This window comes from Lissotriton vulgaris, chromosome 6 (assembly GCF_964263255.1).
Source record: "Lissotriton vulgaris chromosome 6, aLisVul1.2, whole genome shotgun sequence".
Taxonomy (NCBI): Eukaryota; Metazoa; Chordata; class Amphibia; order Caudata; family Salamandridae; genus Lissotriton; species Lissotriton vulgaris.
In genome coordinates this window covers 1,303,040,369-1,303,054,481 of record NC_141694.1, presented here as the reverse complement: position 1 = coordinate 1,303,054,481, position 14,113 = coordinate 1,303,040,369, and positions in this window count along the sequence as shown.

The following is a 14,113-nucleotide window of genomic DNA, read 5'->3' as shown; positions in this document are numbered from 1 at the left end:
CTGGTGGCTCTGCTGGAGTTGTCCGGGGGCGAGCTGTAACAGTGGGGGAGATCAGTGTTGGGAGTCATAGGGGGGGTTAGTTTAGACTGCGTTAGGGGTCAATGGGAGCGCAGTAGTCTCACCGTAGAAGGGGTGCCAGGAGGGCAACAGTCCGGAGTGCCGGGGATCGTCCGGGGTCGGGTCAGTGGGCATACTAGGGGGGGTGGGAAGAACTGCAGTGGAAACCCTTGGAGGGGGGTGAGCGAGAGGTCGGGCACGGTAGGCTGGCAGGACAGTGGGTTCTTGGTACAGGTGTTAGTCACCCCATTTGTGTTGTGCAAATGGTTTTTGAGGAGGGTGAAAAAAGGTCTGCAAATTTATTAAGGTTATTGGTAGAGGCTTGGATCAGAATGCTGCCATTTTTGTAGAGGGTGATGGTGAGGTCCGCTCGTAGGGTAGAGGAGGGTGCAATTGTGAGTTTGGTGCCGTAAGGGATGTTTCTAGTAGAGCTAACATTGAGGAGGTGTGTCAAGATTTTACGCCAGTTGGCTGTTCTTCTGGAAAAGAAGCTAAGGTCATTTATGCAAATGCCCTTGCCCGGGTTGTGGTGCAGGACAGATATCAGTGTCTCAGGGTGGCTATTTAGGGTGGCGTGTTTGAGAGTTTTAGTGGTGGTTTTGATGAGGTAGAGGGGATAGTCCAGCGTGTAGCTGTTTTCCCCTGTCCACGTTAAGGTAGGACGAGCCATGATCGATAGGGAGAGACGCTAATATGAGTACTGGGGTAAAGTCCTGAGGTGCCCTAGAGTAGTTGGGGTCAGTTGAGATGGTTTCCTACACTTAAAGAAAAGTAAGGATACTGGTGTAGCAGAGCAGATGTTTAAGCCCATGCATAGCACCTAGCCTACTGGGTGAGTGGATGAATAGTGTTTCAGCGATTAGATATTGACCATGTCTTTTTGGTTGACTAAACAGGTAGTGCCTGGATGCTTACATAACTACATGGGTAGTGCCCGAAAGATGAATGAGTGCGTCAGCAGAACCTACATAATTAGATGAGTGCAGGACTACTGTCTGAGCAACTGCATGATTCCATTGTAAAAGCTTGAAAGAGTGGATGAAAGTAAGTATACTTCTGTGGGGATTGTATTAATGCAAGACTATTGGCTCAGTAATTAAATTACTAAAAGGGTACTGGATGGGTGATATTTTTACTACAATGATGCTCTTTTTGTAAGTACGTGAGTGCATTAGTAGAGCCTGAGTGTTTCATCAGTGCACGCGTGTGCCTCAGTAGTTCAATGACTGCATGGGTTGTAAGCGGGTGTGTAAAAGGCTGCATAGGTTCTGCAAAAAAATTATAATGATTGCATAATTACTGCCTTGTTAATTGCATAAGTCAATAGTTAGTACCTAGGTGATTAGATGAATGTATGGGTAGTGCCTGCATAGTTCAATGACTACATAATTTCTGCCTGCCTGAGTGCAAGAGTATATGTATTGTGTCTGGGTAATTGAATAACTCGATGGATAGTGAATCACTGATTTGATAACTACCTGAGTAGTGGCTGGGTGATTCATGAGTGCCTGAATTCTACCTGTCTGACTGTGAAATTACCTTCATTGTTGTTAGATACATTGCACTTGCTACTATATCTCTGACTCATTGGTTATATCCTTGTGTGAGTATCAAACTACCAGTTTTACTGTATATATGCTTTCCTTCAGGGCTAGGTGTGAATGAAATCTAGGTATCAATCTTAATATGTAATTGCATACATGGCTCTCTAGAAACATACATTGCTTTGTTACTGAGCATGCACATCAATCAGTAAGTTTCTTAAAATGGAAAACAACATTTTGAAAATGTTCAAAGCCAAAACCTAATTTCTCAAATACTTCTTCTGCTTCTAAAATATTTATTCAAAGTCAGACTGTAAATGAAGCTAGCATGACAGCTCTAGAGGCATTCTGAACTATTAAACCTTCTCAATTTTCAACAAACCATGTTTAAAGAAAAACACTACCCTCACCATCAACATGACATTTTCGTCAGCCCTACTGAACATATATCACCATGTAAACATATATGCAATTTCTTAATAGATGTACACCTTCAAGCCATCTTTCAAAAATATATGTCTCTCTGCATCTTTAAGTAAACTTGAAAGTCCCATCGTATATATAGCTATGTGCAAGCATAAAAACCATATCTCACCATCTAATCACATGCAAAGCGGTCATATAAGTTAAAAACAACATTGACAAACATTTCCCAATACATACCTAACAAGTATTACTTCTTTCTAATTCACATACAGGCGGACAACATGTTCTCCTCTTTTATTTCTGAGTACACTATTCCTGTTTAATAATGTTTACTAAAAGTACTACAACTCCGAGAATGCAAATAGCAGATATAAATTCTGCACATGACATTTAGACATTTAAAACATTCTTAATTCCTCATTGCAACTTTCCACAAATCTATACTTTTATTTTTTTTAAAAAATACAAAATGTAATAAAGAGGCACAAATTCTTTTTTCTGTTACTTCCTAAAACATTCACCACTAACCTCTTAAGCACATACCCGCTAAAGATACAGTTCATCTCATATATTTTTTCACATCACTGTGATACTCCTTTTAATCAAACTCCCATATACATCTTCATTTCAAATGTACACTTTTAAAATAATTACAAAGTTATATACATACTAGTGAATTGAGTTTGCAGATCATATTGTTGTTTAAGCTCTTTATGGATGGTTGTGACACAGTTAAGATTTGTAAAAACTAAGCACAAGAATGGTACACCACTCTCATATAAAGCAACTCTAAAATGGCATCCTCTTCAACTTTCCACTCTATCATCACGAGAAAGGTAGCAAATTGAATCATGTCTTCTATTTTAGACTGCTGCATCTTCAGTTGTGAATGGTTAGCATTTGTTAACCCTGCCCCTCTCTTTCAAAACGTGGTTTCTGTTGCCGTGTTTTCACGATCAACGTGGAATCATCGTAAAAAAAGGGAGTTCAAACCTATATCTAACCCAATTTTTCTGAAATGTAAATACTACACAACAGTTTAATACATAGTCCTGAGCTGGAAATTAAAACGTTCCATTACTTACATTGTGTCATCACTCCTCAACATTTTTGAAAATGTGTTGACTTTTTTAGTTGATTCTTGTAGTAAGTTAGAGAATGCACCACCCTGATGGAGATGCGGCGATGCAAATTTACATTGCTAACAGATTAATATACACTAGTCCTGCCACGTTATAGTCAATTTGAGGACCCGGAGAGAGTCTATAGGCAGTACTCGAACTTCATATAGCTACATGCAATATGTTGATACCCTCTTTTTAAGGCTATTAGTAGTACACTTGACAAGTCATATTAATACATATGCAGGTGCAACACTGATCAGCACTATAGGTAGAATGTTGAAAACTCCTCAGTTGTTGTGCACCACATAGATTAAAGTAAAGGGACATACACAGCATAAGAATACAGGTGCATTTTTAGGTTTTTAGTAGGATTCTGTGTGTTTTTAATTGTACACCACTATAATTTGTATACCTTCAGACTGTTGAGACCTTCCACTAAAGGTTTTTTATGAAGGAGGAGGTAGACAAGTAGTCCTATTTTGGTGAGACTAGGTATAACTACTTTAGCATGTGGAATGATTTTCTCACGTGTGCAATGAATTGGTGTAGACACTGGTGTGGTGGGTTACAAACAATGGGACAAATGTTTTGTTTTGATTATGTTTATACATTTCCTTACAGACAGTGGACTAGACTGCAGCTGGTACCATCGGTCATTGCCATATAATTTGAGTATGGTATTTTTAACTTTCATATTTTCTCACAATAGTAGCAGAGTGACTAGGAGTTTGGTCCTGAAGAATGCCAAGAACCAGACGGTCTAACAGGCTGAAACATGTTGACCTTAATTTATTAGGGAACTTCCATATCCCTATTTTTCACTTTGCTGACTTTGAATCTATCCACTGGAGACACTATTAAAGTTATGTTTTTTCATCCAGGAGATAGTTTTAACTCACTTTTTGAATTCATTTTGCACTCTGCCTTTCACTCAAATCTACATTGGATGGTATAAAACACCTCGCACTCCTCTCCTGAGGGAGAGTTGTAGCCCACGCTGTGTACCTTGCGGTCGCAGTGTGTAAGAGGGAACCCAATGATGAAGCATGTCACCTCAGAGTGAGTGAGGGTTCTCGTCTTAACAAATACAGTTGTCTGTTCCCTCACATATCACATATTTTTGTGACATCAGTAGATATACCATCCAGTTACCTTTTTTGTGAGTTTAATTACTTACATTATGTCATCACTTCTCAACATTTTTAAAAATGTTCTGTCTCCTTAACACCCTTTCCCCCAATACACTCTTAGCTCAGTATACCTAGCAACCCAGTGGAATCAGTAGGTCACAAGTTCACAGCACATTCTAGAAGAAACATGCTACTTCCAAATATGATACAGCAGGTGTGCTTTATTCCACAGATTCAAAAGCATATCCATGTCTGTCTTACATTTCTCTTCTTAAACAACAGCCAATAATAAGACTTCCTGCTAAGTTATCCAACACACTACCTAATTTTATTCACTTTCATGCTAACAGCCTCAAATGAAGTATATACATTTATATGTTTTTAAAACTCCTCCATTTTAACTGCTCCCAAGCTCCTCACCTCATGATTGTGCACAGTGGTGGCAATGACCTAGGCATTTTGACTGGGGTGGGGCTGTAAATCCTGATGATAGAAACCTTGGCAGAACTGATGTCGCTTTTCTCTCGCAATGTCTTGGTATCCTCTAATATATGCCAAAGACAGAAATAGAAGTGGTCAAATCAATTCTGACACAGATTGACAAAGCAGGAAACATGGTAATAAAACTGTTTCTGCATTCCTCAGAGACCATTGTATAGGCAATATCTATAAAATCAATCTGTGTTTTGACATGCATGATATTTAAAAAATGATGAAACACACTTGGCAGAGGATGGCTACAGGGTTTTTTAAATAACTTTAAACTCTGCATCCAGTGTTATGTGCAGCAGCCATATACACACAAGCAACACAATGACCCTATTCAGGGCCACCGTTGTACGTGAAACATTGTTAATTTTCTTTAAAAAGATCCTTTTTTCTGTTTTTTGGGATCTTCACGACAATGTCGCAATCCCCGCGAATACATCGCAAGAACGGAAAATAAAAGCATACATTCAATGGCCACCAACACATATCAACATAATATGTTATTAAATTCATTCTGAACATTGCACTACACATATTACTATATACACACTTCTTTCAATGCATGTTTTAGACCTATTTTCTCTTTTTGCGGTTATTCGGGACGTTGCAATGACGTCGTTAACCACAAGGATCACTCCTTTTCCATAAAGTATAAAACACAAATCCACACATATTACAGTATTTTACACACTAGGAGGCTTATTCTTGAACCCTTTTGCCGCCATTGCATCACTTTTTGTGATGCTGCACCAGTAAAAATGTTCTTTTCACTTTGCGCCTTATTTACAAAGTGATGCATCTAAGCAGATGCATCACTTTGTAATCCCCTGTGCTGAATTATACCTGCATCAGCTATACTGTATGCAGGGTGGACATTCACCTGCAAAAAAGTCTCATAGAAGTGTTGCAGTGAAATCTATGATATTTCACTGCAACAGTTCTAGGATGCTACTGCATCCTTCATAACGCCTGCCTCAGAGCATGAGTAAGACTGACGCAGGCCCTTTCACATGGGGCTTGCCCCATGTGAAAGGACACATTGCTGGAGTTGCATCTGTTTAAGAACACACCCCAGCAATGCGTCACTTTTGCACCTGCAGATACGTCAGGAATACTGACGTATCAGTAAATCCTTGCGACATGGAGCACCATACAGTAAATGCGGTGCTTCCATGGTGTCGCTAGGAGGGCGCACTAAAAAGTGTTCCATCCCTGTTTTCATGCAGCGATGCAACACTTTTTATAACTGAAGCCCTGGGGGTTTAGTGCTGTACACTTCAAACTCATGTTTTTCTAGTGTATTTCTAAAAGAACCATCTCTCAAACCTATTTTCTGTTTTCGCAGTGAGGCCGGAGAGTGCTAACACGTCGGTAAACGCGAATCCCCCGGACACGTTGCAAAAGCAGAAAGCAAAAGGAGGAATTCTATAGCCACCATTACATTAAAAAATTATAACTATATAAATAATTCTAACCATCACAGTAGAGAACTCACTATATAAATAACTGCATAAAAACATGTACAGAATCTCAATATATTACAATGTGTATTAATGATTCACAGATATATTTTTTTATATTTTCACCAATCTTCACGACGATGTGGGAAATTGCGATGTTCCTGCAGTGATATATAGGGGAGGCGCTGGCAGTCCCAGCGTCATCACAAATATCATGCGCGATTACAAAAATCAACCTTGGACACATAACCTGTGTCACTTACACCCCCATTTCTCAGTCTTGGGGTCAGAGTATTTCCACCCTAACCTCTTATGTGGCCTTTCAAACACATTTTCAGGCCTGGGAACCGTTCCTGAGCAATAAAATAGCTGCTGCAACTTTCTGTTCAGGTTGGGTCCAGGCAATCAGAGCATTCCCTTTGGCACGTGGAATCATAATTAATCACGGAACCACTGCGAAATATCCGCTGCCAGATATAATAATATAATTTTAAACTTACATTTTCCAACAACTACTGAACGGATGTACACCAAATAAGCAAAAGGTACTTCCTTGAACCAACATCCACCTCCCTGCCAAATTTGGTGTAAGTCCGTTGAGCAGTTCGGGTTGTAGGTGTGGCTAAAGGTTCAATGGGAATTAACATTACAAACAGACCCTTATTTTGTGCCCCAAATTATCGGTCCCCACTGAACGAATCCCCACCAAACTTTCCATAACAATAGTACCCACTGTGAAACTTTTTTGTGAAAATTTCCTACAGATTTGTCAAACAACGCCAAAGTTATAGCCAAGTCAAAAAAAAAAATCCTATGGAAACTAGGTCCTAACTATAACTACCTACTGGCGAATCAAGAGCGTATTTTTGGTTTGCCTATTCCTTTGGGGGAGCTTCACGAATCTTCACGAAACGTTAAAATAAATGTGCATCCACATTAGCTTCTTCCTAAAATTTCTGGGGTGATCTGCCAAATAGGGGAATAGAAAAATGAAGGATCTTAAAACCAAATTTCTCTAAGCATCAAATTTGGTAGGAAGCTGGATTTTGGACCTAAAAACATGCTTTTTTGTGATGTGGTGTAAACCCATTCAGATGTTATTGAGAATTAAGGTTCAAAAACATTTTCATATCTGCACAATTGGGTTCGAGGGAGAGCACTTGATTGGCTGGCTTGAACATGAAATAGAAGGTTTACGGCTCTCGTATATCGCCTCCCTGAAACCTTAGGACAATTTGCCAACAGCCTCCCTTCCATCATAGCCAGCCTAGCATGTACTCAAGCTAATTTCACACTATTAGGAGACCTCAATATCCACTTTGATGTCATGACCAATCAGACTGCCTTAGAACTGATAGCGAGCCTCTCTGACCTACAATTGACCCAACTTGTACTTGACCCGACCCATACTAAAGGCCATCTACTCTACCCTGTCTTCAGTAATTGTATAGATCTGGCAGTGGGAACTTCCTCCCCTCTCCCGTTGTCAGACCACCTTTTGATTCCTCTCGTTTGGATCACTCCCGACCGGCATCCCCCTCCTAGTACCGCAATACTCAAGCAAAGAAACTGGGCCAAACTTCCGCTGGATGACTGGCTAACAGCTCTAGACACTACTAGGCCATCTAACAATCCAGACCCTATCTCAGACAATGAGGAGTATAATAGCTGGATTTCTAAATCTCTAGACTCAGTACTCCCCTCGAAATGTGCTGAATCTAAGGGCAGCATAAAGACCTCCCGTGGTACTCTCCTGCATTGCTAGAATTGAAATGTAAATGTAAAAGACTAGAAAGGAAGTGGAGACTGGATTTCTCCCCCTCCAGGAAAATTGCCTGCAGAGAAATGCTTAGAACCTATAAAAACGAACGAAATCAAACAGGCACAATCTACCTTCTTTGTAGGAGAAATCAACGCAGCATCCTCCAAACCAAAAGAGATCTATCGCATTGCGAGAAACTTCCTTAAGCTCCCATTAAAACCTTCTGACCCCACTAACACAGGCCTGTTGTAACAATCTGGCTGAGTTCTTTTTCCATAAAGTCCAAAATATCTACACTTCTTTCCCCCTATCCCTAATGACTCTCTGCTGACTATACCCTCTGCATTAGAGACACAATCTCGGGCTATCCGGTAGTCTTTCCCCGCTCTCTACCTCACTACATTAGAACCTATTCTGCGCCAGGTAAAATCAGGTTCCCCTAATGATCCAGCCCCTCCAAGTTCTCTGAACTTAGCTATCCACAAGATCCTTCCGACTGTACTTAACTTGCTCAATGCTTCTCACTCCTCAAGCTCTGTCCCTCCCCCCTGGAAGGGCGCCATGGTAAAGGCCCTTCTCAAAAAGCCAAATCTAGTTCAGAGAAATCCCAGTAACTACCGACCAATCTCCCTAATCCCCTGGCTGAGCAAGATGTTGGAGAAGTATGCCAATACTATACTAGTAGAGTTCCTCGAGGCCAATCACCTGCTCGACCTCTCTCAAACAGGATTTTGTCCCATGCATGGGACCGAAACCGCGTTGCTTGCAGTGACGGAGGAGGCAAGGATGATCTTAGATCAGGGGGGATCGTCCGCTATAATCCTCCTTGACCTTAGTGCTGCCTTCAACACTGTAAACCACAACATCTTACTTCAGCGGCTCTCCAGCATAGGGATCTCAGGAAAAGCCATTGCCTGGCTTGGGTCCTTTCTCTCTGATTGCTCTTTTCAAGTGTTCGAAGGTAACACTACCTCTCCGAGTAAGCCTCTTGATTGTGGTGTGCCGCAGGGCTCTTGCCTGAGCCCTACGTTATTTAATGTATACATGGGCCCCCTAGCTGAGATAGTCCGTCCGTATGGAATAAAAAATCATTAACTACGCTGACAACACTCAGCTAGTGGTGGCTCTCAACCAATCGCACACCTCGCCCAACGACCTCAGGGTCTGCCTGGAGGAAATCTCCAAATGGATTACCTCATCATGCCTCAAACTCAATGTTTATGCTCCTAGGTAATCCCCCCTCGCCCACGATCAAGCCACTGTGGCCCACCTGTCTCGGCCTTCCCCCCACAACGAAAGGACAGAATCAAGAGCCTAGGTATTTGGCTGGATAAATCTCTTAACTTTAATATCCAAGCAGCTAAACTGTCAGCCATCTGCTTTGGCCTACTCAGGCTTCTGCGAAATATTCTTCCCTTATTGCCTTTCCAAGCCAGACAGATTATGATTCAGGGGCTTGTTCTATCCATGCTGGATTTTGGGAATGCCTTGTATCTGGTGGCCCCTATTCCACTCTGAACATGCTCCAGATCATACAAAATTATGTGGCATGAACACTACTTCAAATTTCCTGCCGACTCTCCGTGAAATCTGTCCGGAAGAACCTTCACTGGCTCCCGGTCAGAGAAAGAATTGAATTTAAAACACTTTGCATAACTCATCGAGCATATTGGAAAACTGGTGCTGTCATTAATCACTGACTGATTACTCCATATAACCCTGTCAGACAGCTCAGATCGTCATCCTCTCTCCTGGTGACTGTACCCAGGATTAAGAGAGCCAGATGTGGAGGTCGGTCTTCCTCATATAACGCTTCAATACTCTGAAATTCCCTTCCTTATCACTTACATCCAGAGCCCAATCTACTATCTGTTTGCAAACAACAAAAAACCCTGCTTTTTAAAAAACGGATTAATCTTCAATACTGCCCCTACCCACACAGTCTGCTGCGCTAGGACGCCTCAGGGTAGCTATCGCGCTTTATAAATGGTCTTTTCATTTCATTTCATTTTCATTACAGGTCACCGGGTACTTAGTCCTGGTCCTGAAAATAGTAAAAAGAAAAAAAGAGAAAAGGGGGCACGGAAACACTGCTCCCCTAGCTCTTATGAGGGTGTCCCTGAGGGATCCCATGGGGCCAATGGAACAAAAATAATGGGATTTTTGCTGTGATACTGTGGAATTCCCGGAATTCCTTTTTTTAAATGTTGGGGAGAGGGGCTGGAGTAGGGCCCCCCTTTCGGAGCAATTAATGGGCCCCAGGAACATCATCCACTGAGGCTGATTACAAATTGAAGGGGCTGGATGTGCTTGCACCCCTCCCAAACCTGTTAAGGCCATTGGGACTCCATCCTTATAGGCTAATATTTACAATAAGGGGGGAGGTTGTGTGCTCTTCCTCCCTGTGCTGTTTGTGGCATCAGGGACCCCATCCCTCGGGCCAGGTCAATGACTGTGTCTGAGGGAGCCAACCCCAGGGCACAGTTTCCCTGCCCACAGGAGCATGGGCAGGTAAAGCATGTCTGCTCCCACCCAACATGAGCTTTACAAATGCTCCTGCCAGGTGGGAGCAGACATGCTTCAATGCCCAGGGACTTGCAACCAAGGGAGCATGCAACAACACCTGGTCACTCCAGGAGGGGGCAATGCTGGCCTCTTTTGCACCCAGGATGAGTGCATGTGAGATGGTGGGGACACGGCTGCCCTATAACGCCCCTTGGACACCCAACACAGTATTTTGTGACTGACATAGGTGGGGCCCCCATATAAGGTCCTGGGGAATGGGGTCCACAGGGCCCAAAAAGTTTCAGGGAGGAGGCACTCAGCACCCTCCCCTTTAAATGTATGTTGTGGCACCAGAGGATTGGTCCTAGAGCCACTATTGGCTCGGTAGGGGAGATGTATGACCCCCTCCATTTAAAAAAAATGCCCCAACGGATGGGGTTTCAGGGGCCCTAAACGTTTGGGTAGTAAGGCCACACTCCACCTCACCTTAATTGAAGAAAATTGTCCCAGTGAATAGGGTCCCTAATAAATATGAAAAACAGGGTTTCCCAAGTCGTCAGTAGGACACCAAAATGAATAATAAATGAGCAGCAGGAGCGACTGATTTATCATTCACTGTTCCTTGAAGGAGTACCTCACAAAAGCCCTGCAAGGGCTTTTTTGTTTATATTTGTTTGAGCTTGTGGTGCCCCTAGCAAATGGAGGTGCACTACCAAGCCTTTTTTATGTTGTTGGATGCTGCAGCTCCCCAGCAAAAATATAACAAAGAGTAAGTCTCCTAGGGACTCATCCCAGGAGAACTAACCATTTTTAAGGTACTCATAGCTGGAGCTCCATGCTCTTTAGCTGGGATGAAGGGCCCTCTAATGATTGTTTTTATTATTGCATTTTCTAGGCCACAAAATGTTAAAAGAAAGATTCACAGACATGCTATTTTTTTAACAATAGGTCTCTGACTATATATTTTACCATTGTTCAGCCCACAAATGCAATATTAAACGTATATGTTGAAAAGAAAGACACAAACGGTTTTTATTAAAACTTTTTTACATATTTTGTTTAAATTGCTATTATTACATCTTTCGTTGTGTGAGTTACTGATATATACAGTACTAGCAGCCCGTCCCGACGTTGTCGGGTATGAATTGCTGCCGGCCAGTAGTATATTGTTCTGTAGGATTTCGTTTAGATAGCATTTCTTATCTGTGACAGGCCTGTGAAATGCTCCGATTCACAGTGCACTGCTGATGCACTCAAGAGTGCACGTTCAGTAGTGTGTGAACTCGAGTTTCCCTACTTTATTTTTCCTTACAATAATATATAGCGCGACCTCGACTACATGGCATGAGCACAATTTACATTACAGAAGAACACATTCATTTGTGGTAGGCACGGGGAGACAAAGCGATTTGCCTGGAATCACAGGATGTTGAGCTGATGCCGAGATTCGAACGTAGCTCCCTAGCTCTAAAGTTCGCTATTGTAGAACTTGTGGCGGGAGGTGTGTCTAAAAGTGTATGTCGGTGCTGGCCATCAATGAGAGAGACCTGTGCATTTTTCAAATGGGTGGTGAAAAAATATGAGTATGTTGCTGGAGATGTGGGACGCCGTGCCACCAATGTACTTACCGGGGAGGGTAAACACCCATTATTCCACAACTTTCTTTCCGCATACCATCACTCCGCATACTTTCATTACGAAAGTACCATGGCTCCACAATGCCATTATAACGCATGGCATTACATTAACCATTTACAACGAAATTCGTTGTAAATGCATGAATGTTAAAAGCATGTTTTTTTTATGTTTGGATAAGGTAAGTATGGGTATAGGGGTATATGTTTTGGGGTACTGAGGTATATGTTTTGGGGTGTTTGGGTATTTTAAGCGTTCAGGTATAGTTTTGGGTTATGGGGTACAGGGGTAGTTTTAGGGTTCAGGGCTAGGTTTGGGTTTTGGGGTACAGGAGTATTTTTAGGGTTCAGGGGTAGATTTGGGTTTTGGGGTACAGGGGTATTTTAAGGGTTCAGGGCTAGGTTTGGGTTTTGGGGTACCGGGGTATTTTTAGGGTTCAGGGCTAGGTTTGGGTTTTGTGGTACAGGGGTATTTTAGGGTTATGGGGTAGGTTTGGGTTTTGGGGTACAGGGTTATTTTTAGGGTTCAGGGCTAGGTTTGGGTTTTGGGGTACCGGGGTATTTTTAGGGTTCAGGGCTAGGTTTGGGTTTTGGGGTACAGGGGTATTTTAGGGTTATGGGGTAGGTTTGGGTTTTGGGGTACAGGGTTATTTTTAGGGTTCAGGGCTAGGTTTGGGTTTTGGGGTACAGGGGTATTTTTAGGGTTCAGGGGTAGGTTTGGGTTTTGGGGTACAGGGGTATTTTAAGGGTTCATGGCTAGGTTTGGGTTTTGGGGTACAGGGGTATTTTAGGGTTCAGGGGTAGGTTTGGGTTTTGGGGTACAGTGGTATTTTTAGGGTTCAGTGCTAGGTTTGGGTTTTGGGGTACAAGGGTATTTTTAGGGTTCAGGGGTAGTTTTGGGTTTTGGGGTACAGGGGTATTTATAGGGTTCAGGGCTAGGTTTGGGTTTTGGGGTACAGGGGTATTTTTAGGGTTTAGGGATAGGTTTGGGTTTTGGGGTACAGGGTATATTTATAGGGTTAAGATGGGTTAGTGTCTAAGGGTGTTGGGGTATTTTAAAGAGTAAGGGTGGGTTATGTGTATGGGGTGAAGGGGTATTTAAAGGGAGCAGGGTGGGATTAGCACACGATATGAGACATGGCATGAAGGGCGGAACGTACCACACGCCTCCAGCGTTTGTCACGCCTCCAGCACACGCCCACAGCACAACGCAGACACGCCCACAAGGGACTACTTTGCTGGCACAGTTCTTTTACCTTTTAAATGTATATGGTGGGCGTCTGCATAGCCTATGTCCTTCTGCTGCAACTTCCCTTTCTAACGCTGTATTGGGTGTTGTGATTGGTGCTGTGGTTCCTGAGATTACCCACCTCAAAGGTTTGGGCTCTCTCTTTATTATATTAGTATGGATAATAAGAATAATGGAAATTTGTGAAGAAGGATGATTTGCTCTAATTGTAATTACTTGCCCACCCCTTGAGAAAGCCAATAGGCTCACATTTTATATTTTGAAATTGTAACTCTTTGTTTGACAAAGTCAATAATTCTGCCTTAGTGCGGCCAGGACGTGCAAGACCAACCACATGCTGTTCATGCAAAAACTAAGGGCATGCATGACATTGCATTGGCTGTTCGCAAGGGGTTGGTTTTAGGGCCTGGACGCAGCTGCACCCCACGGTGCCTACTGATGAAGGCTGTGCTTGGCTTGGGGTTGCTTGCTGTGAGGGGTTGGCCGCAGGGCCTGGCTGCTTTGGTTGTGCATGTCTGGAGGTTCGCTTTAAGTATGGGAATAAAATATTACTTTACGTTAAAAAAACCTTGGAAATTCACTAAAAAAGCAAAGGTTAAAGTAGCGTTATACTTAGGTGAAAATTCAGTGACAACGTAACATTTAAACTAAAAAAACACTGAAATTCACCAACTATAGTTATTGCCATCTGCCAAATTACAGAAATAATTAATAATACCATGGACAACTCCTT